General features: G+C 46.6%; 1 long non-coding RNA gene across 1 annotated transcript; it reads left to right on the forward strand.

The window, feature by feature from the left end:
- The first annotated feature begins 18,807 nt into the window (after window positions 1-18,807).
- LOC121816902 (uncharacterized) lies at window positions 18,808-26,788 on the forward strand. Its single transcript, XR_006056610.2, has 3 exons — window positions 18,808-18,929; window positions 23,921-24,074; window positions 24,249-26,788. It is a non-coding gene; the product is annotated as an uncharacterized LOC121816902 (long non-coding RNA).
- Window positions 26,789-27,518: the final 730 nt, after the last annotated feature.

Genomic DNA, 27,518 nt, shown 5'->3' on the forward strand with positions numbered 1-27,518 from the left:
CTGACCAAGCCCACACCAGGCCTCGGATGTCTCTATTGCCCCTGTCAGGCTCACACGGGCACACGCTCACACACACTCGGTCCTTCCCAACACACGTGCCGGCATCCACGCCTTTCCTTTGGATCCAAGGCGCGGCAGGGACCAAAGGGAGTACAGTCCGAAGCTAAGGGTCTCCCCAGCCCCGGTTTATGATGGGGGGAGGGTCTCTTCCCCCAAGAAGCCCCCTCTCTTCCTCCTTTGCGCTCTGCTCCCCTCCCCCTCCTCCAGATTCTCCCCAGCCTCACTCGATCGGTGAAAGAAATACTTTGCAGCGAGGATGTTAGGTCTTTGTTGGGGCGGACGAGGACGCAGCATAAAGGGTCTGAGAAAGTGAAATGGGGTGTGTGGGGTGGAAGGAGGGAGGGGGAAGCCAGGGGAAGAAGACGGATTCTCCGTATCTAAAAGGGAATTAAAGTGCTTTTACTGGAGTGAAGAAATCAGCTGAAGAATGGCCCGGGAACAAAAGCAGAAAGACTGTGGACAAGCCCTGCTGAATAGGGCCCGATCCCCTTAAGTTTGTAAGCTCCCCTCCCCCGCCCTGTAAGCCTTCCTTACTTACTTCTGCTGAGAACAAACGCCAGGGAGGAAAACGCGCCCGGGGGAGGGGGCGGGAGTGGATAGGCAAAACTAGGGGAGAAAAACCCTAAAATAAAAGGTAATCCCTCCAGTACTTTGCCCTCCTAGTGCCTACCAGGGATCTGATTAAAGGTCCCAGATGAAGCCATTCCGCTATTCACATGCAAGGAGCGGGATTTACAAGAAAAGAGAGAGGGAAGAATAGGCGGAGAGGAGAAAGGGGGCATTATTTGTGTCCCTTAATGCTTGTTAAGTACTGCTCTTTGCTGCACACCAGACAAGACAAGGCTCAGAACTCGAAGAGAAAACTTGTGCAACCCACCCCCTGGCCCCGTGGCCTCCCTCCAACCCGAGGCCGAACTTCCCTCAGTACAGGGACACACAGATGTGCGCATCCGCATACACACACACACACACACACACACACATACACACACAGTTGTGAGTAGAACTCCCCGGCCAGACTCAGAGAGAATAGCAATTAACCTCCCGTCCCTCTGTGACAGTGATCTAATCAAACCAGCCCTCCCTGAGTCTTGCTCTGTGCCCCAGAGCCGGGTGGCCTGGGCTGGGAATGTTTGGGGACCAGCCGGGAAAGTGAGAACCTCAGGGGGCTAAGGGTGGCCTCTTCAGTTCAGTTCGGTCGCTCAGTCATGTCTGATTCTTTGCGACCCCATGGACTGCAGCACGCCAGGCTTCCCTGTCCATCACCAACTCCCGGAGCTTTCTAATGAGACTCAAGAAACTGGTTGAAATTCCCGTCCATCCCTCCTGTTCCCCCAGATCTCTGGCTTCCCACTAGTGATTCAAACATGCTGCCCCAGCTCCGCTGCACTTACCCAGACATGGTGGGCTGCCTTCTATGGGGTTGCACAGAGTCAGACATGACTGAAGCGACTTAGCAGCAACAGCAGCAGCAGCAGACCTCTGCTTGGGATGCTGTTCTCGTCCTCTCAGGAGAGTTGTCCTGAAGCTCTGATTGGGGAAGCAGTCTCTAACTGATGCCAGAAGCTTGGCCTCTATGCACTGATGCCAACTGAATCTTCGAGACAAGAGTTTTTGGTGAAGTAGAAAAAAAGAGCTTTATTGCTTTGCCAGACAAAGGGGAACTCAGAGAGCTCATGCCTCTCAAACCTGTGTCCCAACCCAAGAGGAACTGGTGAGGAGTTATAGTCTGGCTTCAGCTGGTCTCTTGACTTTTCTGAAGAATTGTTCATCAAGCAGTTCCATCTTGCATTTGTTGGAGTTTTTAGTTCATGTATGCTAAGTCACTTCAGTTGTGCCCAACTCTTTGCAACCCTCTGGAATGTAACCCCATTACCCACTTGTCCCCCACCCACCCACCACCGCCAGGCTCTTCCATCTGAGGGATTCTCCAGGCGAGAATATTGGAGCAGATTGCCACTTCCCTCTCTGTCAGTTCAGTTCAGTCGTTCAGTCGTGTCCGACTCTTTGTGACCCCGTGAATCGCAGCACGCCAGGCCTCCCTGTCCATCCCCAACTCCCTTAGTTCACTCAAATTCATGTGCATCGGGTCGGTGATGCCATCCAGCCATCTCATCCTCTGTCGTCCCCTTCTCCTCCTGCCCCCAATCCCTCCCAGCATCAGAGTCTTTTCCAATGAGTCAACTCTTTGCATCAGGTGACCAAAGTATTGGAGTTTCAGCTTCAGCATCAGTCCTTCCAATGAACATCCAGGACTGATCTCCTTTAGAATGGACTGGTTGGGTCTCCTTGCAGTCCAAGGGACTCTCAAGAGTCTTCTCCAACACCACAGTTCAAAAGCATCAATTCTTCAGCACTCAGCCTTCTTCACAGTCCAACTCTCACATCCATACATGACCACAGGAAAAGCCATAGCCTTGACTAGACGGACCTTTGTTGGCAAAGTAATATCTCTGCTTTTGAATATACTATCTAGGTTGGTCATAACTTTCCTTCCAAGGAGTAAGCGTCTTTTAATTTCATGGCTGCAGTCACCATCTGCAGTGATTTGGGAGTCCAAAAAAATAAAGTCTGACACTGTTTCCACTGTTTCCCCATCTATTTCCCATGAAGTGATGGGACCAGATGCCATGATCTTCGTTTTCTGAATGTTGAGCTTTAAGACAAATTTTTCGCTCTCCTCTTTCACTTTCATCAAGAGGCTTTTGAGTTCCTCTTCACTTTCTGCCATAAGGGTGGTGTCATCTGCATATCTGAGGTTATTGATATTTCTCCCGGCAATCTTGATTCCAGCTTGTGCTTCTTCCAGTCCAGCGTTTCTCATGATGTAGTCTGCATAGAAGTTAAATAAGCAGGGTAACAATATACAGCCTTGACGTACTCCTTTTCCTATTTGGAACCAGTCTGTTGTTCCATATCCATTTCTAACTGTTGCTTCCTGACTTGCATATAGGTTTCTCAAGAAGCAGGTCAGGTGGTCTGGTATTCCCATCTCTTGAAGATTTTTCCACAGTTTATTGTGATCCTCACAGTCAAAGGCTTTGGCATAGTCGATAAAGCAGAAATAGATGTTTTTCTGGAACTCTCTTGCTTTTCTGATGATCCAGCGGATGTTGGCAATTTGATCTCTGGTTCCTCTGCCTTTTCTAAAGCCAGCTTGAACATCTGGAAGTTCACGGTTCGCATATTGCTTAAGCCTGGCTTGGAGAATTTTGAGCATTACTTTACTAGTGTGTGAGATGAGTGCAATTGTGCAGTAGTTTGAGCATTCTTTGGCATTGCCTTTCTTTGGGATTGGAATGAGAACTGACCTTTTCCAGTCCTGTGGCCACTGCTGAGTTTTCCAAATTTGCTGGCAAATTGAGTGCAGCACTTTCACAGCATCATCTTCCAGGAGTTGAAAGAGCTCAACTGGAATTCCATCACCTCCACTAGCTTTGTTCATAGTGATGCTTTCTAAGGCCCACTTGACTTCACATTCCAGGATATCTGGCTCTAGGTGAGTGATCATACCATCATGATTATCTGGGTCGTGAAGATCTTTTTTGTACAGTTCTTCTGTGTATTCTTGCCACCTCTTCTTAATATCTTCTGCTTCTGTCTTCTTAATATCTTCTGCTTCTGTTAAGTCCATACCATTTCTGTCCTTTATCGAGCCCATCTTTGTATGAAATGTTCCCTTGGTATACCTAATTTTCTTGAAGAGATCTCTAGTCTTTCCCATTCTGTTGTTTTCCTCTATTTCTTTGCCTTGATCGCTGAGGAAGGCTTTCTTGTCTCTCCTTGCTATTCTTTGGAACTCTGCATTCAGATGCTTATATCTTTCCTTTTCTCCTTTGCTTTTCGCCTCTCTTCTTTTCACAGCTATTTGTAAGGCCTCCTCAGACAGCCATTTTGCTTTCTGCATTTCTTTTCCATGGGGATGGTCTTGATCCCTGTCTCCCATACAATGTCATGAACCTCCATCCATAGTTCATCAGGCACTCTGTCTATCAGATCTAGGCCCTTAAATCTATTTCTCACTTCCACTGTATAATCATAAGGGATTTGATTTAGGTCATACCAGAATGGTCTAGTGGGTTTCCCTACTTTCTTCAATTTAAGTCTGAATTTGGCAATAAGGAGTTCATGATCTGAGCCACAGTCAGCTCCCAGTCTTGTTTTTGCTGACTGTATAGAGCTTCTCCATCTTGGGCTGCAAAGAATATAATCAATCTGATTTTGGTGTTGACCATCTGGTGATGTCCATGTGTAGAGTCTTCTCTTGTGTTGTTGGAAGGGGTTGTTTGCTATGACCAGTGTGTTCTCCTGGCAAAACTCTATTAGCCTTTGCCCTGCTTCATTCCATACTCCAAGGCCAAATTTCCTGTTACTCCAGGTGTTTCTTGACTTCCTACTTTTGCATTCCAGTCCCCTATAATGAAAAGGACATCTTTTTTGGGTATTAGTTCTAAAAGGTCTTGTAGGTCTTCATAGAACTGTTCAGCTTCAGTTTCTTCAGTGTTACTGGTTGGGGCATTGGCTTGGATTAACATAATATTGAATGGTTTGCCTTGGAAACGAACAGAAATCATTCTGTCATTTTTGAGATTGCATCCAAGTACTGCATTTTGGACTCTTTTGTTGACCATGATGGCTACTCCATTTCTTCTGAGGGATTCCTGCCCACAGTAGTAGATATAATGGTCATCTGAGTTAAATTCACCCATTCCAGTTCATTTTAGTTCGCTGATTCCTAGAATGTCAACGTTCACTCTTACCATCTGGTGTTTGACCACTTCCAATTTGCCTTGATTCATGGACCTAACATTCCAAGGTTCCTATGCAATATTGCTCTTTACAACATCAGAACTTGCTTCTATCACCAGTCACAGCCACAGTTGGGTATTGTTTTTGCTTTGGCTCCATCCCTTCATTCTTTCTGGAGTTATTTCTCCACTGACCTCCAGGAGCATATTGGGCACCTACCGACCTGGGGAGTTCCTCTTTCAGTATCCTATCATTTTGCCTATTCACACTGTTCATGGAGTTCTCAAGGCAAGAATACTGAAGTGGTTTGCCATTCCCTTCTCCAGTGGACCACATTCTGTCAGACCTCTCCACCATGACCCGCCTGTCCTGGGTAGCCCCACAGGCATGTCTTGGTTTCATTGAATTAGACAAGGCTGTGGTCCGTGTGGTCAGATTAGCTAGTTTTCTGTGCTTATGGTTCAGTGTGTCTGCCCTCTGATGCCCTCTCACAACACCTACTGTCTTATTTGGGTTTCTCTTATCTTGGACATGGGGTATCTCTTCACGGCTACTGCAGCAAAGCGCAGCCACTGCTCCTTACCTTGGACGAGGGATGTCTCCTCACTGCCGCCCCTCCTGACCTTGAACGTGGAGCAGCTCCTGTCGGCCGCCCCTGACCTTGGGCGAGGGGTAGCTCCTCTCTCCCTCTCTATAGAGAGCTTAAAGACACTGTTTCTTGTATCCCTTGAGGCAGAGCCAGGACTCTGCCCCAGGGCCACACTATTGTTTCCTGGCTGTTCCTCCTTTGTCTCTGCATCCTCTCCCTTACCTGATGGGCAACTGTTCAAATCTGCCCTTAGGAACTCAGGGAAGGTCTTGGAGGCTGGAGTCTGTTCTCTACAAACAAGGAATGGAAGGCACAGAAAAGCCATGCCCAGGAGCCCCACAGGGTCCTGCTGGATTTCTTAATTGACCCTCCCTCTCTCCCAGACCACTGCATATGTCCTTGTTCTTGGCTCTCAAAAGACCTTATAACCTTATAATGTATGCATGGGGGACAAGGTTGGCACAGGGCTGCCCTTTCCACCAGGCACAGTAGACACAATGCCTGGGGCCTGCGGTACTTGTAGGGTTGCTGTCCAGTCGCTAAGTCGTGTCCGACTCTTTGTGACCCATGGACTGCAGCACCCCAGGCTTCCCTGTCTTCACTCTTTCCTGGAGTTTGCTCAAATTCATGTCCATTGAGTCAGTGGTGCTATCTAACCAGCTCATCCTCTGTCGTCCCATTCTTCTCTTCTTTCCCAGCATCAGGGTCTTTTCCAATAAGTCATCTCTTCACATCAGGTGGCCAAAGGATTGGAGCTTCAGCTTCAGCTTCAGTATCAGTCCTTCCAATGAATATTCAGGGTTGATTTTCTTTAAGATTGACTAGTTTGATCTCCTTGAAGTCTAAGGGACTCTCAAGAGTCTTCTCCAGCATCACAATGCAAAGGAACAATTTTTCAGCTTTAAGCCGTATGTTCCAAATCTCACATCTGTACATGACTACTGGAAAGACCACAGCTTTGGCTATATGGACCTTTGTCAGCAAAATGATGTCTCTGCTTTTTAATATGCTGTCTAGGTTTGTCATAGCTTTCCTTCCAAGGAGTAAACATCTTTGTGATTTGGGAGCCCAAGAAAATAAAAGCTGTCACTGCTTCCGCTTGTTCCCCTTCTATTTGCATGAAGTGATGGGACCAGATGCCATGAGTTTCGTTTTTTGAATGTTAAGTTTTAAGCCAGCTCTTTCACTTTCATCAAGAGACTCTTTAGTTCCTTTTCACTTTCTGCCCTTAGAGTGGAATTATCTGCATATCTGAAGTTGTTGATATTTCTCCCGGCAGTCTTGATTCCAGCTTGTGATTCATTCAGCCTGGCATTTTGCATGATGTACCCTGCACATAAGTTAAATAAGCAAGGTGACAATATACAGCCTTCTTGTTCTCCTTTTCCAATTTTGAACCAGTCAGTTGTTTCAGGTTCTAACTGCTGCTTCTTGACCAGCATACAGGTTTCTCAGGAGACAGGTAAGGTGGTCTGGTATTCCCATCTCTTCAAAAATTTTCCAGCTTGTTGAACACAACTTCTAGGGACTAGAAAACAAAGTTGTTTGTTGAACAACTTTCAATGTTTATTTTAAAATTCAAAGATGAATAATGTACATATAACAATGACTCCAGCCTGTATTATATTCATCTTTATAACAACACATTCAGAAAATACAGTTTTTATATTTTTATGGGATAAGGAGGCCATGAAAGTCATAATATGGCCCTGGCTCAGAGAGACCAATTGGCCAGAGGCAAAGGGAACTCTGGACTCTTTCCTGCATGGTGGGAGTGGGCCATTGAGGAGCCCATGGGTTTCTTTCGCGCACTTATTCATTCAGCAGCCATTCAATGAGTGTCTTCTGTGTGCCAGGCTCTGAGGACACTGCGAGCAACACACAAAAGCCATGCTTTCCTGGAGTCCAGAGTCTCCAGGGAGAGACACGTATTGAATGAGTGAGCACAGCAAGAAAGACATGGTCACTACCTGGGGTAAGTGTGCTGAAGGGTCTGTGTCCTTCAGAAACCTCCCATAGAGAAGCTGAGACTGATACTGAAATGTGACAAGGAGTTTGAGACCTACACAGGAAGCCAAGGGCTTTGCCAACTGAAGACAGCAAGCAAGTTCAGGGTGAGAGCCACTGAATCACAGCAATCCACAGTGGGTCACAGCAAGGCTAGCCCAGTGACTTTCCATGTACATGAAGATACCTCCCTCACTCAGCCAGCAAAGGCATACAAGGAGATGCCACCCTCTTCCACCTTCTCTCCCTAGCCTGCGAAGATCAACCTGTATGATCACATCTTTGAAAAGCATCCTGGCATCTTTGAAAGAAATGTTCCATAGAAACAGCAGCTGGTGCTGGTTGTTCCCAGAATGTACAGACGTGTCATCGGTGCTGTATTGCTGACAGCTCTTAATGTTACTCTAGGTTTGTGTGTCTGTTATTAATTCTGTCTTTCTGAGTGAGAGCAACCTGGTTCACATTAATTTTTTTAAGGGAATATGGCACTGTTTGTTTTTTTTTTTTCCAGAACCAAGTCAAGACAGCCACTAATGTTAGGATTCCATTTTAGACCCACTCGATTTATGAGAAGGACTCGTTTATATAGTGATAAAAATAGATGAGAGGAGAGAAGTCTTTGGAAAAAGGGAGACAGAGAGGTATTTTTCAATTTATCAAAGTATTGGTATTGCTACCAGCTTTTAAAGTACTGTATTTCCTATCATAAAATCAATTTGTGCTCATTATAGAAAATGGGAACATCCAGGGGAAAATGGAAGTTTCTAGAAAGCTTTCTAAATCACCCTATCCAGAGAAATTGACTATTAGCATTTTGGTATGTTTCCTTCCAGTCTTTTTTTTCCATGCAGACATATCCAAGTTTTACCTTTTTCTGTACACAATCTCATACCCTTTTCTCACTTCACAAAGACATCTTTATGCAAAACTTATCTTCATCTTATTTCAAAAACCTTCTTAAACAATATTTTTAAATTTGTAGTCATATTTTTCTACTGATTCTAAGCACAGAAAAGCACAAAAAATTATCTGTAATCCAGTTCACTATATTAGTGACATCGTGGTATATTACATGCCTGTCTGTTGCTTCTGTGTGTGTGTGTGTGTGTGTGTGTGTGTATCTTTTTACACATCTGTGTCCATATGTTAAGTTCAGTATCTTTCCCTGTTACTTTCAATGGTTTCATTCTATGCTAACCAGTCATTTGATGAAAACTTAGATTATTTCTCATGCTTTAAGATCATGAATTTAAAAAAAGGGGAAATCTTCCTGCATGTGCCTATAGTATTGTTTGCATTTCAGATTCTTTCACTGCGGTCGATTCCTAAACAATAACAAAACAACCTCACACCAAAAAATAAATTCACCTGATAGCTAAGTGCATAGCAATGGGAGAACCAATGTCTGTGTCAGCACGGACTGGGTTATGCTGCAGTAACAAACAACACCAGCAGTTTGCTTGCCTAGGTTAATGGAGGCACCACCTGGACCCAACCTTCTATGACTGCAAAGGTAAACGCTTATAAAGACTCCTCAGCCTAGATCTGACACTGATTTTATTTTTACCAGAAATCAGGGGGAGAGTGGTAGCATTGGCCAAAGCGAGTCTTGATATCAACAGCATGATATTGTGTCCCTTTGCTACCATCTCTTGTAACTCCCTGTGTCTTTCTCTCCTATATGTTGTCACAGTCATAATTACATACATCATGTGAATATTTTATAAAATCTACTTCCCCCACTAGATCATAAACTCCTGAAGGCAGAGTCCAGCTTTTTTGTTCCCTGCAATATCGGCTCAAAAAATATTTGTGCAAAGCATGAATGAACAAATGCTTAATTTTTTTCCAAGCTTGGCACTTAACCCTTTTCTAGTTATATGATTTCCACTAAGCTTCTTGCTGAAAGCACCATGGAGCTATTCTGGCCTCAATATCTGAACTTTATTTATTAGATTCAAACCTGTCTTTTTTTTTTTTTTCCAAAGTCCTGATTTTTTAATTTCCATCTGATTAGCTGTCCAGTACAGGAAGGCAGGGAGGTTCCTTGGTAAGAATCCACACCTGGTAGACTGGCCACTAGCAAGAGGTCCCCATGTATGTGACATACGACACCACCTGACCTCCAAGCAAGTCAGGAGACTTCTCTCTGGGTTTCATTCTCTTCACCTGGAAAATGGCACCAAAAGTCCTTACTTTGCACACTTGGAATAAATAAATGAGTTGGAGAGTGAAAGATAGGGAAGAAGAGTGACAAGAGAGACTCTGAGTATTAGGAATCCAACAGAGACCTAAGTTCAAATCCCAGCTCCATCACTTATCAGCTGTGTGACTTGGGGCAAGTGCTTCATCTCTCTGAGCCTCAGTTTTCCTTATCTGTAAAATAAGCCTGGGCTTCCCGGGTGGCTCAATGGTTAAAAAAAAAAAAGTCCTCCTGCCAATGCAGGAGACGTGGATTTGAACCCCGGATTGGGAGTTCCCCCAGAGTAGGAAATGGCAACCCACTCCAGTATTCTTGCCTGGGAAATCCCATAAACTGAGGAGCCTGGTGGGCTTCAGTTCCTGGGGTCACAAAAGAGTCAGACATGACTTACAGACTGAACAGCAAATCACACTTAGTAACTGAACAACAAAATAAACCTACAAAGAGTGCCTAAGAATTAGCAATGATATATACAAAGCACCACAGATACAGAGCAAGGGGTGGGTAAATGGAGGTAGTAAGACAGTGAATGTTAAAATATAATTTAAGGGAAGAGGATAGTCTCAGGATGGCCCATCTGACTTGGATATTGTGATAACAATAATAGGAGCTATGTTTTATTGAGGGCTACCACGATCCATGTACTACTCACTGTGTGTTCATCTACTATGCATTTTGCAAATATTATCCTAGGGACATGCTTGCATAAATCAATTAATATTTACTGAGAACTAAACAGATACTAGGCACTATTCTAGGTTCTGAGGACACAGCAATGAGCAAGACAGATGAACTTCCTTGCCCTTATGAAGCTCACAGACTGGCAATGCCCATATTTAGGAAGAAATTGAGCTTGGCCATTCTTATGTATTGACTTTATTGATTTTAGGTCACCACTGTCACTCCTAGCCCAATGCAAAAAAGTACTTCTGGGGACTTCCCTAATTATCTAGTGGTTAAGACTCCACCTTCCAATGCAGGGGCACAAGTTCGATACCTGATTGGGAATTAAGATCCTGCTTGCCAAGCTCTGTGGCCACACACACACACACACAAGTACCTCTGGTGGCAAACTGTATGTTGGTTTTTAAATAGAAATTTTAAGAATGGTGAAATGGGAATGGGGATTCTTGTGCTGAATACCCTTCAGCTCGTCTACTTTCCTAGGTTTTTTTGGCAAAGAGGAAGGAAAACGTGAAATGGGAGCCTTGGAAGAGATAGTTGGGCACATCAAATGGAAGTAGTTGTCTTCTCCACAAACCAAGGACACACACGCACACACACACACACACACACACCTCAATTATACCTCAGCAAGCAGAGCTAATGGAAGCTAGATTGATTCAAAGATAATAATTAGAGAACAATTTTAATCCCTGCTGTGAATGAGACACACAGTTTATTTTTAATTTGTATCTATAATAAAAAATAATAATTAAAAGGACTGGCAAATTGCAGCTTTTGCCGAGAAATGAGATGTACCCTGCCCACCTTCACCCCGTCACGAATGATATCTTCTCCCCCGCCCTCTATTTCTTCTGCCGACACATTCCCAACACAACTTGCTCACACATGGAAGCCACAGACCCCATTTTAAATACAGAGTTTCATTAATGAAAGGAAATGGGAAATGAACTTTTTTTAGCATCTACTCTGTGCCAGGCACAATGTTAAATATGTTCACGGAGATGATTTCATTTAACCCTCACCATCCTGTGAAAAGGGAACCCCAGTTTCCTCTCGTTTTACAGAGTAGCATTTGTAGAAGCTGATGCTGGGAAAGGCTGAAGGCAGAAAAAGAAGAGGGAGACAGAGGATGAGAAGGCTTGATGGCATCACTGATTCAATAGACATGAAACTGGGCACACTCTGCGAGTTGGTGAGGGACAGGGAAACTTGGCTTGCCACAGTGTGTGGGGGCGCCAAGAATTGGACACGACGGAGGTCTGGGTGACTGAACAACATTTGCAGGAGTACCAACTGCTTGCTGAAGGTCTCACAGGTCGTATGGGACACAACTGGGTCTGATTGGCCAGACTCATTCCTCAGACTGCCTTTCCTGGGGTCGGGTACTAAGCTTCTGTCCTCCTCGACAGAGGTGCTGCCTCGCTAACGTCAGAATTTGCCCCAATTTCTATTTCAACTCCAACCACTAACTAGCTTGTGAAGATAATTTCATTTCTGCACATAAAGGACCTGAGCTACGGTTCGTACATGATGCTGCTGCTGCTGCTGCTGCTGCTAAGTCAGTTCAGTTGTGTCCAACTCTGTGCAACCCCATAGATGGCAGCCCACCAGGATGGGCGATAAGCAAACGACATTTCTCCACATCATTTCCCCTCTTTTCCTTATGCCCACAGCTCTTACATATACTCTTCCTTTTTTTTCCTTAAAAAAAAATTTTTTTTGGCCACATTCCACAGCATGCAGGACCTTAGCTCCCCCTCAGGGATCAAACCCGTGCCCCTTGCATTGGAAGGTGGAGTCTTAACCACTGAGATACCTGGGAAATCAGTTCAGTCACTCAGTCGTGTCCGACTCTTTGCAACCCCAATGGACTGCAGCACACCAGGCTTCCCTGCCCATGTCCAACTCCCAGAGCTTGCTTGAACTCATGTCCTTTGAGCTGATGATGCCATCCAACCATCTCATCCTCTATCACCCCCTTCTCCTCCTGCCCTCAATCTTTCCCAGCATCAGGGCCTTTTCTAGTCCCCATGTAACCTTCTTATTCATCCAATAGCCTCCCAAACTAATGACCTTTTCTCTCCCTCCTCATCATCATCTTTGGGGAGGAGTCACTTCATTCGTTGCCATCCCAGTGGACAGATTCACGTGAGCCATTACATTGCCATTTTTGTAGGTCCAGCTCTTTGCGAACCCAAGGTCTATACAGTCCGTGGAATTCTTCAGGCAAGAATACTGGAGTGGGTAGCTTTTCCCTTCTCCAGGGGATCTTCCCAACCCAGGGATCGAACCCAGGTCTCCTGCTTTGCAGGCAGATTCTTTACCAGCTGAGCCACAAGGGAAGCCTTTTTGTAGGTCAAAACCAGTCAAATATAAGCAGTTTTCACATTACAACAGTGACCCGAGACTTCTCACTCAGCCTTTTTAGACACAACAGGTAGATTCATATTTGGGAAAGGCCACCTTAACTAATCATCGGATGGGGTTGGTGAGGGTTGGGGAAGCTCACCAGCCTATATTAAACCTCACAATAAAATCTGCAGACAGCAAAAACGAAATACACCCCCAGGGTCCATGTCCTCCAACACAAGGCTGGCTATTCATCCATTTTCGAAGGAAAAATATACATATTCTTCTCACACTTAGCAACAAATTGGCTTAAATAATCTGCGTCATCGTCTCTTGTCTTCTCAGCTAATCATGTTGGTAAATCGTTGGTTCTTTATTTTTTTTTCCTTCCCTCTGTGGCTTCGGAGGAGGGGAAATGCTGGAAACAGAGCGGGGGACGGGGAGGAGGGGGAGGTTTTGTGATAGATGAGTGGTTCAAGAATGCCTCTGATATTCTTGGTTAACTTCCTCACAGACGCAGGGAATTGGATTGGTCGGACAGCTCCCCCTGTGTGGCACAAACAAGAAACATTAATTAAAAATAATTGCCACCCCCCTCCCCAGAATTAAGAGTGTGATGTTCAGATTCGTTTTAAGAAAGGTAATTTGATGCCAATAAATTACAATTATAAAAACTTCATTACAGTCAAGAGCAATCTATCCACCATTGTCCTAATTACACATTGTAGGAATAATGAATGCTAATGATTTAATGTACAATAATTACCACGATTGAAAAATAAAGTATAATAATCACTATCGTTATTGTTATCAATAACACAGATACTTTGGCATGCCTGATCTCCTCTTGAGGCTGAGATAAAATTTCAGGGTATTTTGTTGTTGTTGTTCACATTTAGAAACACTCCCTCCCCTCCCCTTCCTCCACCCTCCCCCCCAGCTCTATCTTTTTTAAGACAAGAAATCTGCAGCACAGATGGAAATTATCTGCTTTTCCTAGAAGGTCAGAGTTGAAGGGTCAGGTTCAAGTTTCTAATTCCTAGCCAATAGAACATCTTTGGCTTCTTCCTGAATATCTTTTGAGGTGGGAAGAAGAGAGAAAGCAATTATTCTGGTCTGGAGACCGGACTGCGTTTTGACTGGCCTCTGTCTGGTTCTTTTATAAAACCATCCGTGACTTCCTATGGCAAAGAGGAAATGCCCAGTTGATCTTAGCCTGATATCTGCAGGAGTGGGTTGTGGCAAAAAGTGTGGTCTCTGGAGCCAGACGCCCTGGAGTCAAGGCCTGGCTCCACCACCTGCTACTGTTGGGACTGTAACCAATCTTTTTTTTGGCCATGCCATGCAGCATGTGGCTTCCTCCCAGACCAGGGATGCAACCCATGACCTCTGCACTAGGACTCAGAGTCTTAAGCACTGGACCACCAGGAACTCCTAACCAATTTTTTTTTACAAAAACTATTTTTTTTGGCTTTACAGTGTGGCATGTGGGATCTTTGTTTCCTGCTCAGGGATCAAACCCATGCCCCCTGCACTGGAAGGCAAAGTCTTAACCACTGAGCCACCAGGGAAGTCCCCAGATGTTAAGAATTTTACTTGTGTTACTTTATTTAATCTTGGCAATAACCTATACAGTATGTTCCTGGCATCCCCGTTGAACAGATGAGAAAATTAGCATTAGGGAGACTAAATATTTTCCCAACATTGTATAGCTAGTGTGTGACAGAGCCAGGATTCAATACAGGCATTTTGCCCCCAGAACCTACATTCTATCCTTTGTCTTTCGGTGGGCATTATCTGAATATATTTTCATGTCCTTAAATTATTTTAATAATTTGCACAGCAATTAATCCTGTGCATAAACTATCATTTTTTTAAAAAGTACTTTTTGGCTGCACTGGATCTTAGTTGCAACACACAAGACCTTCAGTCTTCATTGCAGCATGCCAACTCATAGTTTCAGCATGCAGGATCTAGTTCCCTTACCAGGAATCGAACCCAGGCCCCCTGCATTGAGGTGAGGAGTCTTAGCCAGTGGACCACCAGGGATGTCCCAAAACTGTCATTTTTTTCATCCCACCTCTACAGCTGAACATTTTCCTTGCATTCAGTTTTTCATCATAATAAACATTTCTTTGAAGTCCATCCTTGTACATACTCTTTGTTCATACTGTGAATATTTCCTTAGGATACCATCTTAGGAGAGGAATTATGCCCCACCTGCTTTATTGAGGGATCATTCATATACAATAAAATCCCCCAGTTCCAAGTGGGCAAGGCAATGAATTTTGACTAATTATGCACAACCATTACAGTCAGAGTTGGACCATAAAGAAAGCTGAGAGCTGAAGAATTGATGCTTTTGAACTGTGGTGTTGGAGAAGACTCTTGAGAGTCCCTTGGACTGCAAGGAGATCCAACCAGTTCATCCTAAAGGAGATCAGTCCTGGGTGTTCATTGGTAGGACTGATTTTGAAGCTGAAACTCCAATACTTTGGCCACCTGATGCTAAGAGCTGACTCATTTGAAAAGACCCTGATGCTGGGAAAGATTGAGGGCAGGAGGAGAAGGGGACGACAGAGGATGAGATGGTTGGATGGCATCACCAACTCAATGGACATGGATTTGGACGGACTCTAGGAGTTGGTGATGGACAGGGAGGCCTGGCGTGCTGCGGTTCATGGGGTCGCAAAGAGTCGGACACAACTGAGCAACTGAACTAATTACAGTCATGATATGGAAGATTTCCACCATCCAAAAAAGTGCTTTTATGGAGTCATTCCCTCTCCACCCTTCCCTCAACCCTAATTCTGGCCCCAGGCAACCAAAGTTCAGGTTCAGGTCACTAAACTTTTGCCTTTTCAAGAATTTCCTATCAATGAGATCATGCAGTATGTAACCGTTTGTTTTTGACTTCCTTCCCTCAGCATTATGCTTTTGAGATTCATCCATGTTATCGTATACATCAGTAGTTCATTCCTTTGTATTATTGAGTAGTATTCTACTATATCGATATACCGCGATATAGGGCTGCCAGTGAGATTTCTTTGAAGAAAGCTTCATTTGAGCTCAGGGAGATCTTAGCAAGAGCCAAGGGCCAGGTGGAGGGTGTTTCGACTGCTCTGCATACCTACCCAGTTGGCTGGCCTGCCTGCCATCCATCCAGTAATTTGTTCTTTTATTGAACAGATGTTTACCCAGTACCTAATGTGCTTGGGTAAAAAGACAGACTCAGACCCAGCCCTCTTGGCACTTAGTGAGGAAGACAAGCAGGCCAAATCATTCAGGACCTGGAGGCCACGGCCACAAGCAATGGGACACCATCAGAAAGTTTTAGGCAGGGAAGGACACAATTCCAGTCCACATTTTGCAAAGATGACTGGCACTTATGGGCAGGATGAGCCATTAAGGCAAGTGTGGAAATTGGGAAGCCAGTTAGGAACTGGCTAGTTGCTCAGGCCAGAGGGGATGGAAGCTTGGATGAGGCAAAGTTGGTGAAGATGGAGAAACACAAACAGATCAAGAATGCCTTTTGGAGATAGAACCTATGGGGTCCACTCAGAACCTGTACTGAGTGTCAAAGATATACCACGCCTGGTTCCAGGCCCTTTGTGTATTCACTCACTGGGTCATTCAATGTTAGCCCTGCCTGCTCTCACACATTCTACCCCTGGGTGGGGAAGATCCCCTGGAGGGGAAATGGATCTTTGCCTGGAGAATCCCATGAACAGAGGAGCCTAAGGGACTACAGTCCATGGGTCGCGAAGAGTTGGACACAACTGAAGCAACCGAGCACGCTCCACGATTTCGTGTCCGTTCACTAATTGATGGACATTTGGCCGTTTGGAGCTGTTTGAGTGAAACTGCCAAAAAGGTTGAAGAACAAGTCTGTGTGTGAACATGGTTTTCATTTCTCTTGGGTAAATATCTAGGAGTGGGACTGTAGGGTCATATATAATCAAGAGTATTTTAACGTTTCAAGAAAAACAATTTAACTGTCAAATGTTTTTTTCCCATCAGCAATATGGAGGAGTCCCAGTCGCTCCATATTCTCACTGAAACTTGGTATTGTCCGTCTATTTCTTAATCATTCTCATGAATGTGTAGTGAGATATCAGCCTGGGTGCCACTCGGATTGTCATAAATCGGGCAGCCTGATCCAATTCCTCCAAAAAAGGCAGTTAGCAAAGGAAACACTGTCAGTTATGAGAGTATATCCCAAACTTTACAGTGCTTGAAGACCTTCCTAAAACACAGATTCCTTGGCCCTGACCCCAGAGATTCTGATTTAGAAGATCTTGGGGTAGGAGCTGAGAATCTGTATTTCTAACAAGCTCCCTTGTGATGCTGCTGCTTCTGGTCAGAGTGACGCACTTTGAGAACCACTGAGCTATGGAAAGAGAAAGCACTGAACGGGCAGACCCAAGATCCTTCAGTGACTGGGTGGGCTTAAGCAAGCCCCTGGAACACCATCTCCAAGATGTGCTTGCACCTGTGTTAGGGATCAACTCCACTCCCATCTGACAGCTCCTCCAGTCCTCATTTGCCTCCCCATCATCACCTCATCTCCAGGCATGCCTCTGCAGCATGGCTCTCACAAATCCTGGAATCCCTTGAGCATAGGAGAATAATCATCAGCATCACCACCACCATCACCATCATCACCATCATCATCCACAACCACTGCGCCTGCCGGGACAGCAGACACTGTGTTTTGTTCATCTGTGTCTGCAGGGCCTTCAGTTTAGTTCAGTTTAGTCGCTCAGTCATGTCCAACTCTTTGCAGCCCCATGGACTGCAGCACTCCAGGCCTCCCTGTCCATCACCAACTCCCGGAGTTTACTCAAAGTCATGTCCTTTGAGTCGGTGATGCCATCCAACAGTCTCTTCCTCTGTCATCCCCTTCTCCTCCTGCCTTCAATCTTTGCCAGCATCAGGGTCTTTTCAAATGAACCAGTTATTCACATCAGGTGGCCAAATTATTGGAGTTTCAGCTTCAGCATCCGTCCTTCCAATGAACACCCAGGACTGATCTCCTTTAGGATGAAATGGTTGGATTTCCTTGCAGTCCAAGGGACTCTCAAGAGTCTTCTCCAACACCATAGTTCAAAAGCATCAATTCTTCAGCACTCAGCTTTCTTTATAGTCCAACTCTCACATCTATATATAACTACTGGAAAAATCATAGCCTTGACTCGACAGACCTTTGTTGGCAAAGTAATGTCTCTGCTTTTTAATATGCTGTCTAGGCAGGGCCTTCAGGAGCTCCTGATCCATAGTCAGTCAGTCAGTCAGTTCAGTCGCTCAGTAGTGTCTGACTCTTTGTGACCCCATGAATCGCAGCACTCCAGGCCTCCCTGTCCATCACCAACTCCCAGAGTTCACTCAAACTCATGTCCATCGAGTCAGTGATGCCATCCAGCCATCTCATCCTCTGTTGTCCCCTTCTCCTCCTGCCCCCAATCCCTCCCAGCATCAGAGTCTTTTCCAATGAGTCAACTCTTCACATGAGGTGGCCAAAGTACTGGAGCTTCAGCTTTAGCATCATTCCTTCCAAAGAACACCCAGGACTGATCTCCTTTAGAATGGACTGGTTGGATCTCCTTGCAGTCTAAGGGACTCTCAAGAGTCTTCTCCAACATCACAGTTCAAAAGCATCCTTGTTCAGTGCTCAGCTTTCTTCACAGTCCAACTCTCACATCCATACATGACCACTGGAAAACCATAGCCTTGACTAGACGGACCTTTGTTGGCAAAGTAATGTCTCTGCTTTTGAATATGCTCTCTAGGTTGGTCATAAGCGTAGCCACTCAATAAATACTCACTAAACAAATTAATGAAAACTAGCTCACATTTTGACAGCACTTTGGGGTCTTGTGCTTCATAAGGCTTATCTCTTTTAAGCCTCACAATTTATACAAATAGATGCTATTTTTATTTCCATGTGACACATGGGGAAACTGAGGTTCACCCCGCGTAACACAGCTAGTGCCCAGCAGGGGCCGGGCTTGGCATTCGGGTCTATGGGAGCCCAGGTACCCATGCCCCTGGAACCGGTTTGGGGTCTCCTGGTAGCAATGAAGCGGGGTGAAGGGAGCGCCTTAGCAGACGCTACCCGACGGTGCGGAAAGAAATACAAACATCCCATAGGCTGTGCGCGTGCGCGGAGGCGGTGGCGTTCCCTCGCGCGCTCACAGGCGATCGGCGTCCTAATTTATGGCACCTGGAGAGTGGTTCAAGAAAATCAGCTCCCCGTGCACCGCTCGGAGGCGGGTTGAGCTGCAGGTAAGGACAGTGTAATTAAGAAATTAAAAGGTAATTTCCACAGACGCTGCGGCTCGCCGGGCCCAGTGATCGCCTAATTGATGGTGCAGCCGGCAGAACCCACGCAGCCGCCCTTCCGGTGCGCCTGGAGCGCCGCGCTCTCCGCGGGCTTTGTGGTTTCTGGATCCAGCCCGGGATGGGCTTTCGGGAGTTCCGGAGAGGGAGGGGAGGGCCAGAGCGGGGACACTCACGACCCTCGCGCCCCCGCTTTCTCCAGGCTTTCTCATCCTCCTCGCCGCTACAGTATTGTGCCTTCCTATTTTCTTCCATTCCACCCCCCACCCCCCTGCCCTTTGTGTTTTTCCACTCTATTTCTCTATAAACTTCTATTTCTCTTCTCCTTTTAATTTTATTGGGTTTATTTTTTCCCTTTCATTTTTGGCTCTGCCACTTGGCAAGTGGGCTCTTATTAATTCCCCTACCAGGGACCGCACATGTGCCCCGTGCACTGGGAGTGTGGGGTCTTAACCCCTGGACCACCAGGGAAGCCCCTGTGGTCCCCTTTTTAGTTATCTCACTAGTCTCTTTCCTACTAGTCTTCTCCACTACCACCACCACCACCCCCGCCTTCCCCAGGTTTCTGTCTCCATCTCCCATTTCCTTGAGTTTCCAAAATTATTAGCGCTGGGCCTGAAGAGTTTCCAGCTGATCTTTACACCCTGGAGAAGATTGCATTTAAGTTACTCCCACCACCACCATTTCCGCCTCCAGTTTCTGCAAGCCTGGGCAGGTGGGTGGTCACTGGAATGTCCCAGGATAAACTCTGCAAGTCTGTTGCAATGGCTCCATTAAGCCCACCTGGAATCTGTGCCCAGGAGTGATGGATGGGTGCATGAGTAGGTGGCTGGATGAATGGATTGCTCAGAAGGTGGTCTGTTTGGGTATCTGGAGGGATGGTTGACTGGTTCATCAAATAGGTAGGTAGATGGATGGGTGGATAGTCTAGGGTGGGTTGGTAATTGGATGGATGTGTGTGGATGACTGGATAAATGGGTAGGTGAATGGATAGGTAGATGGTGGTGGGTGAATAAAGCAGTGGTTAATATAGGTGAATGGGTGGAATAATGGATGAGTAGAATGGCTGGGTAGATGCGTGGATATGAAGACAGATCAGTGTGTTAATGGAGCAATAGTATAACAATAAGTGAGTGGGTGAGACTGGATAATGGTAGGTAGAGTGGCGGGCCAGTGAGAATGTGGATGGATAGGAAGATGCCCTGGTGGGTATGTGGTAGGTAAGTGAATGGTTTGGTAAAGGATGAGTAGCTGAATGGATAGGAGGGCATTCAGTCAGTTCAGTCGCTCAGTCGTGTCCGACTCTTTGTGACCCCATGGACTGCAGCACGCCAGGCTTCCCTGTCCATCACCAACTTCCGGAGTTTACTCAAACTCATGTCCATCAAGTCAGTGATGCCATCCAACCATCTCATCCTCTATGTCCTCTTCTTCTCCAGCCTTCATTTTTTCCCAGCATCAGGATCTTTTCAAATGAGTCAGTTCTTCGCATCAGGTGGCCAAAGTATTGGAGTTTCAACTTCAGCATCAGTCCTTTCAGTGTAGATGGTTATATGGATGGACTCTTCTTTTTTGTGACCCCATGGACTTACTAAAACAACAATAAAAATATGAGTGGATGGGTAGATGGAGGATGGATAGATGGATTGGTGACTAAATGAAGGGGTGGGTACTGGGTAAATGGGTGAATGGGTTAAGATATTTGTGGGTGGATGGAAGGGTGGATAGGTGAGTGAATGGATAGATGAGGCATGATGTATAGGAATGGTGTAGAGGACGTGTAGGAATGGTGAATAGGTAGACGGAGAGGCAGTGGATGGATGGGTGGCCAGGTAAATGTTGGAACTCATAGGAATATATCCAGCATTGCAGACAGACGCTTTACCCTCTGAGCCACCAGGGAAGCCCTCATAGGAATATAAGTGTTCCTAAAGGTGACATGAGGGAACAGCTGTTTAATGAAAAAAGTCAAAACAGAAGCAGGTATAAACAAAACAGGAGTCTGCCAACTCCAAGGTACCCTTCAGCATGGGGGTTTCAAGGTGTTTCCCAAGTGTTTCCCCTTGCAGGGAGGCAAGGACTGGGCGCTCTGCAGACTCAGGATGAGTCGCCACTTTTTCCTGCTTCTTCCATCTCTTTACATGCCAAATGGGCTTCATAACAGCAGCCTCATCGGGATTCAGAGGAAAAGGTGACGGAGGGCAGGCACTTGGTCACCTGGAGCACCTCCTGCCAGTGCACAGCTATCAATGCTGGAAATCAATCACAGCCCCTCACCAGCCCAAAACCAACGGCTGTGGACCAATTGGACTGCAAGGTCCAGCTGCCACACCCTTAAGCCGTGGCCTGTCTTTCAGAAGGCTCCTCCCTGACATCTCTAGTCACCAAAACTCCACTTTAAGGTCCACTTCTCTCTCACACAGCTGCATGTGCAGGACGCCTCCTTATTGAAGGGGGCCTTGAACGCCATGCTAAGGACGCAGACTTGAGTTAAGCAGGTGAGGTGGAGCTGTGCAAAGGTTTTAGATCCTCCACCTGCCTTCTGGTACAACCCTGTTCCATCCAGGAGTCTAGTGATCTCCGTGGTTCTCTGTGGTTCCCCCCACCACCTCTACAGCCACCATGGACTCCTCAAGATAGAGAGATGCCTTTTGTTCTTCTCTGGGTTTCCAGTCCATAATAGGGAGCCTGGCACGCAGCAGGTTCTCCTAAACACTGCCTGAGATGGGTAAGTGAAGAGAGAGAGAAAACTGGACCACCTGAGCAGCACAGTTTTGCCTGCTGACCCTTCTGTAGTGTCTTCTGTTTCTCAGGGGAAACTGAGGCCAGTAGAGGTTGCCCAACTGCCCTCCCCCCAACTCTACAGTCTCTCCCAGCCCCCACCCAGCTGTCAGGAATGGGACCACCCGTGAGTGCAGAACAGAAAAAAAGGGTCCTTTGTTCCAGGAGGTGCTAGAGGTAAGTGGGGGAGGGATCTGTTGGGGGATTAGGGAAGGGCCTGCAGGGAATTCCTTTCTCACTGGGGCTCCGTGGGGGCTGGAGCTGGATTTTTCACCTGCTGGGATCCCCTCCTGAGCTGCTTCCCACCTGCTGGGAATGCCCATAAGCCAGAGAAGCAGGGAGGGCCACCTGAAGTGGTCATTCTTAGGCCAGCACACCTGGGCAAGAGGAGGAAGAAGAGTGGAGGCGGGAGGACGGTGGGAGATAGAGGAGGTGAAACAAAGGGAGAGAGGGAGGGCCGCTCAGACACACATCTCTGGAAGAGTGTGGACACTTGTTCAGTCGCTCAGTGGTGTCCGACTCTCTGCGACCCCATGGACTGCAGCACGCCAGGCCTCCTTGTCCTTCACCAGCTCCCACAGCTTGCTCAGACTCATGTCCATCAAGTCGGTGATACCATCCAACCATCTCATCCTCTGTCGTCCCCTTCTCCTCCTGCCTTCAATCTTTCCCAGCATCGGGGTCTTTTCCAATGAGTCAGCTCTTTGAATCAGGTGGCCAAACTGTTGGAGCTGCAGTTTCAGCATCAGTCCTTCCAATGAATATTCAGGGTTGATTTCCTTTAGGATGGACTGGTTTGATCTCCTTGCAGACACTTATGAGCACACAATCATAAATATGTATACACTTGTACACATTCTGATCCACGTGTGTGTATGTGAATGAAGTATTACACAGATGCATAAATACGTATGCATCTGTCTCATCCATGCATTTATATTTCCATGTACAGAACCACACACGTACACGATCACATATGCAAAGATATGGATGCATACATTCAGACGCACATGTACACGCTATCAGATGCTCACAGAGACACACAGGTGCTCAGAGATCACATACCAATTCACAAGCGCATTCACGTGCATGGCTAGACTCACATGTGGTCATTCACAGTCACACATGCACACGTACACATCCTCATAGTCACAAATATATGCAGGGCTCTCCTTTCCCCGACTGCCGCTGCCTTCTGTTAATTTGTTTACAGAGTTTAGCGTCAAGTGCTATAGGAAAAGAGAATCATAGGAGGCGACTTTGGCCAGGGATAGTCCTCTAGGAGAGGTGACCTTGGAGTTAAGCGCTCAGTGTAGAGCAGAAAACAGTCAAGCCGAGATCTAAAACTCAGTGTGTTCCAGGCAGAGGGAACAGCAGGAGCAGAGGCTACAAGTCAGGAGATATTCTGGGAGCAGAGTGAAAAATGGTGGGGGGTGGGGGAGCGATAGGAGAGGAGGCTGGAGAGAGGCTGTCACTACAGATCCTTAGTGAAGTGTCAGCCTAACCTTGGGGACCTTCCTTTGATGACTCCACCTTCCCACTTTTCCACTCCTTATAGACCCAGCTGAGATGAGAATGAACTTGCAAACCTGATTCAACCACAGGCCTTGTGCCGTGACCAATGAAGGATGCTCCTGCAAGCAGCTCCCCAGGTGGGAAATTGCTGCAACCAGAGAATGAGGAGGACCCCCCCCCCCAGTTCTGTAATTCCCTTAGAACCAGAATCCTTGACCCCAAAGACTCAGCAGAGCCAAAGCTAGCCCCAGTGGGTGCTGGGGAGGAGAGGAGAGATTTTGTTGCTGTTTATCTTTTTGGAATTCGGAGGGCCACTTACCCATCTCCCAGCCTCTGAAACCCTTGTACCTCTAAGAACCTATCCCTTATAGAGAGAGCCTTCACTTCTTCTTTCTCAGGGAGACAGGGAGACGGTGTGATGGAAGCTTGGACTTCCAAAACAAGCAGATCTCATCTCCACCACTTCATAGCTCTGTGCCCTCGGGCCAAGGACCCAGCCTCTCTGAGCCTCCATTTCTTTGCTGAGCAAATGGCAAGATTGTTGAGAAATATCCATAGCGCACGTCTCATTTCTGGTACACAGGCTCCTTTCAACCCGTGTCAATTTCCCCTTTCCTTGGGGACCAATTTTTCAAACACAGGAATCATGCATTGCGTCTACCGATGAGAAGCAGTTGGAGTTGGCTGAGGACTTGGCAACATCTACATCGCCTTGATTGGGTGTCATGATAGAGTCCTTCCTCACCTTCCTTCTTCGGGGCACATGCTTCCAGGACCTTTCCCTCGTCTTGCAAGGTTTGCGGCTGCCCTCCCACACCTCTGAGTCACAGCTCCCTGCCCCAGGTCAGGGCTGAGGGAGGGGGAGTGTGAGGATGACCTCAGGACTCTCTTGGAGGGAGAGCTGGGGGGTGGGGCTGTCGTGTGGTTCCCCTAGCCCTCATCTTCCCCTTTCTGTTTCTTCCCTTCAAGATGGAGTGAAGGGCTTTCACACTTGTCTGGGCTGACTCCAAGTGTGTGATCACTCTCGGCGGGTGTCAGCACGGCTGGGAGATTTGTGATACCGCCTGGTTCCTAATTACCTCCCTCTCTGCACTCACCCCTCCCAGCTCTCCCCAGACCTGCTGCCACCACCTCCATCATCTCCACCTGCCAGTCTGCCTGACTCCATCTGCAGAGGAGAGACACAGCTGGAAACTGATAGAGGAGGCTTCACAGGGCCCCACTGCCTGGTCCACGGGCGCTGGGTTAGAGCAAGGCAGCCCTTCATCATTTCTAGCAAAGTCTGTTTCCTACTTGGCAGGGGGCACTGCTCCTCTCTGGGCACCTCAGAGTCTCCTGCCTGCCAGGAAAAGGATCAGAGAAACCTTGGGTCACCTCGCTTGGCTAACGTCACCCATCTAGACCTCATCCAGTCCCAGGTCCCACAAAAACAAAAGCCACTGGACCTCAAAGGGTTTCCCTTCTTTCACCCCAGAATACCTCTCGAAAATGATCTTCTTGAGAAAGATCTCTCTGTGCTGAGGTGGGCAGATAAGTTAAAAAATGGAAAATGTCATCACATTGCTCAGTCCAGCTCCGTGTTTTATTTTTTGGCCGCTCCACACAGCGTGTGGGATCTTAGTTCCCCAGCCAGGGATCAAATCCACACCCCCTGCACTGGAAGCTTGGAGTAGTTTTAACCATAGGACTTCCAGGAAATCCACCCCGTCTCCAACCTATTTTTTTAAAATACACACCAAAAAAAAGAAAAGAAAAAGCTGCCAGAATATTAGCCAAAAGCATTCCCTTTGGTTATGCCTGAGGGTAGGATGACAGAGGACATTCTATGCTACATGTTTCTACGATGTTTTCATTGAAGGATCACTTGTACATTCAGGAATAATAGAGTATTTGAAAAGGGGAATGGTGAGGGGTTCTTGGGGTCCTTGATATCTTGAGAAGCCAGGTGGGTTGACAGGCAGGGTTCTAGAGCAGTTCATTCAAGAGTCTGAGAGACCACTTTCCCCAGGTTGGGGAAATTTCAGCCTTTGGTCCAGGAATGAGTCATCCTGAAGCAGGAGGGAAGATTGAGTGATGCTAAAGAAATCATCTGAGCACCGCAGAACTGATGCTCATGAACTGTGGTGCTGGAGAAGACTCTTGAGAGTACCTTGGACTGCAAGGAGATCAAACCAGTCAATCGTAAAAGAACTCAAATCTGAATATTCATTGGAAGGATTGTCATTGAAGCTGAAGCTCCCATACTCTGGCCACCTGATTCGAAGAGCCAACTCATAAGAAAAGACCCTGATGCTGGGAAAGATTGAAGGCAGGAGGAGAAGGGGACAAGAGAGGATGAGATGGTTGGATGGCAAGAATACTGAAGCTGTTTGTCATTCCCTTCTCCAGTGAACCACACTTTGTCAGAAGCAAAGAGATCAAACCAATCAATCCTAAAGAAAATCAACCCTGAATATTCATTGGAAGGACTGATGCTAAAACTGAAGTTGCAATACTTTGGCCACCTGATATGTAGAGATGACTCATTGGAAAAGACCCTAATGTTAGGAAAGATTGAAGGCAGGAGGAGAAGGGGACAAGAGAGGATGAGATGGTTGGATGGCATCACCGACTCAGTGGACATGAGTCTGAGCAAGCTGTGGGAGATGGTGAAGGGATAGGGAAGCCTGGCATGCTGGTATGCAGTCCATGGGGTCACAAAGAGTTGGACATGACTGAGTGACTGAACAACAACGGAAGAAATCATCGCTTCATCTCTCTTCTTAAAAGTGTGTGTCTGCACTGCTATAGTTATTAATAAGACGGATAACAAGGACCTACTGTACAACACAGGGAACTCTGCTCAATGTTATGTAGCAGCCTGGATAGGGAGTTTGGGGGAGAATGGATACATGTGTATGAATGGCTGAGCCCCTTTGCTCTTCGCCTGAAAGTGTCACAACATTGTTAATCGGCTATACTCCAATATAAAAAAAGTTCAAAAAAATTCCTAATGAGATGCTGTGTCGAGAAGCATACACAAGAACAGGTGCTAGTCTTTCTCTCCAGGAACTGGAGCCAGGTGGCCAGGGATGGTGAGGACCGAGATAGAGGTTTCACTCTCTACCTTTTCTGGTACGTTTTGAATTATAAACCATGTGTATGTATTACCTACTCAAAAAAATAAATTTCGATGTAAAAATCAAGTACTTTCCAAACAGCACGGTTAAATCAGCGTGCCGTGTGTTAAATGTATATACACACACATGGACGAACACAGCCTTTTGAAAACAATTAATTTGAGGATGTTCATTAAGAAGCATTTGGAAAATTCAGAAAAGGAGAAAGAAAATACATGTCTTACCCAGAGTCCCACCACTCAGAGACATTCGCTGTTAATATTATGGCTTGTTTCTTCCCAGACTGTTTTTTTTCTTGTTGTCATGTTGTGGTTTGAATCATTTTGTGTTAGTTTTAGAAACTGCTTTTTAGAGATCTAAACATGGATAAATGCTTACAATGTAATACCACGATAGAACTCTTGAGTCTCCTTCTTAAAAGCTGGTGTTGGGTCTCCCATTGGTATTGGCTGGTACTGGGAAATCTCAGAAGACAATTCTGCCCTCCACTCGCCACTGCAGCCTGGGGCGTGTGGCTGGGTACTGGGGAGAGGAGGGTCAGGTGAAGCCTGTGTCTGTGTGGCTTCTGGGCTATTAACTGAGCTCTAAGCATATCCTGTAATCATTTCCAATCTCAGTTCTCCAAACACCTCCCTCCCCATCATGGAGACTCCCTGATGGATGCTGCTGGGAGGGGAAGCTGGTTGCTTTGGGGCCAGTGGAGATGGAGGTGGGGGAGGGCACCCGGAGGAGGCAGAGCTGGGCAGCTCTCAGCTCGCTTGAGCAAGAGTGATGGGGGTGTGGGACTGGAGGAGGCAGGGGAAAAGAGGAAATGATGGATGGGAAGGAAGACAGCCCGCGACAGGAAAACTGTCAAGAAAGTGTGAGGGGGGAACGTGGCGGACTAGCGGGGTGTGTTTCCCTCTCTCCTCTGCCCCGGGGGAGGGTGAGTTTCTTGAGGGGATACATCCACACAGGAGCAGGAAACAGCCAGAGAAAGATGCCTCAAACAACTCCTGGAGACCTACTGTGTGCTCTGCCCTGTGTGCTTGCAGCTGGTCAGGGAGGAGTTTGTGCGTGCTAAGTCCCTTCAGTGGTGTCCAACTCTTTGGAACCCTGTGGACTGTAGCCCGCCAGGCTC

The sequence above is a fragment of the Ovis aries genome, chromosome 17 (assembly GCF_016772045.2).
Source record: "Ovis aries strain OAR_USU_Benz2616 breed Rambouillet chromosome 17, ARS-UI_Ramb_v3.0, whole genome shotgun sequence".
NCBI lineage: Eukaryota > Metazoa > Chordata > Mammalia > Artiodactyla > Bovidae > Ovis > Ovis aries.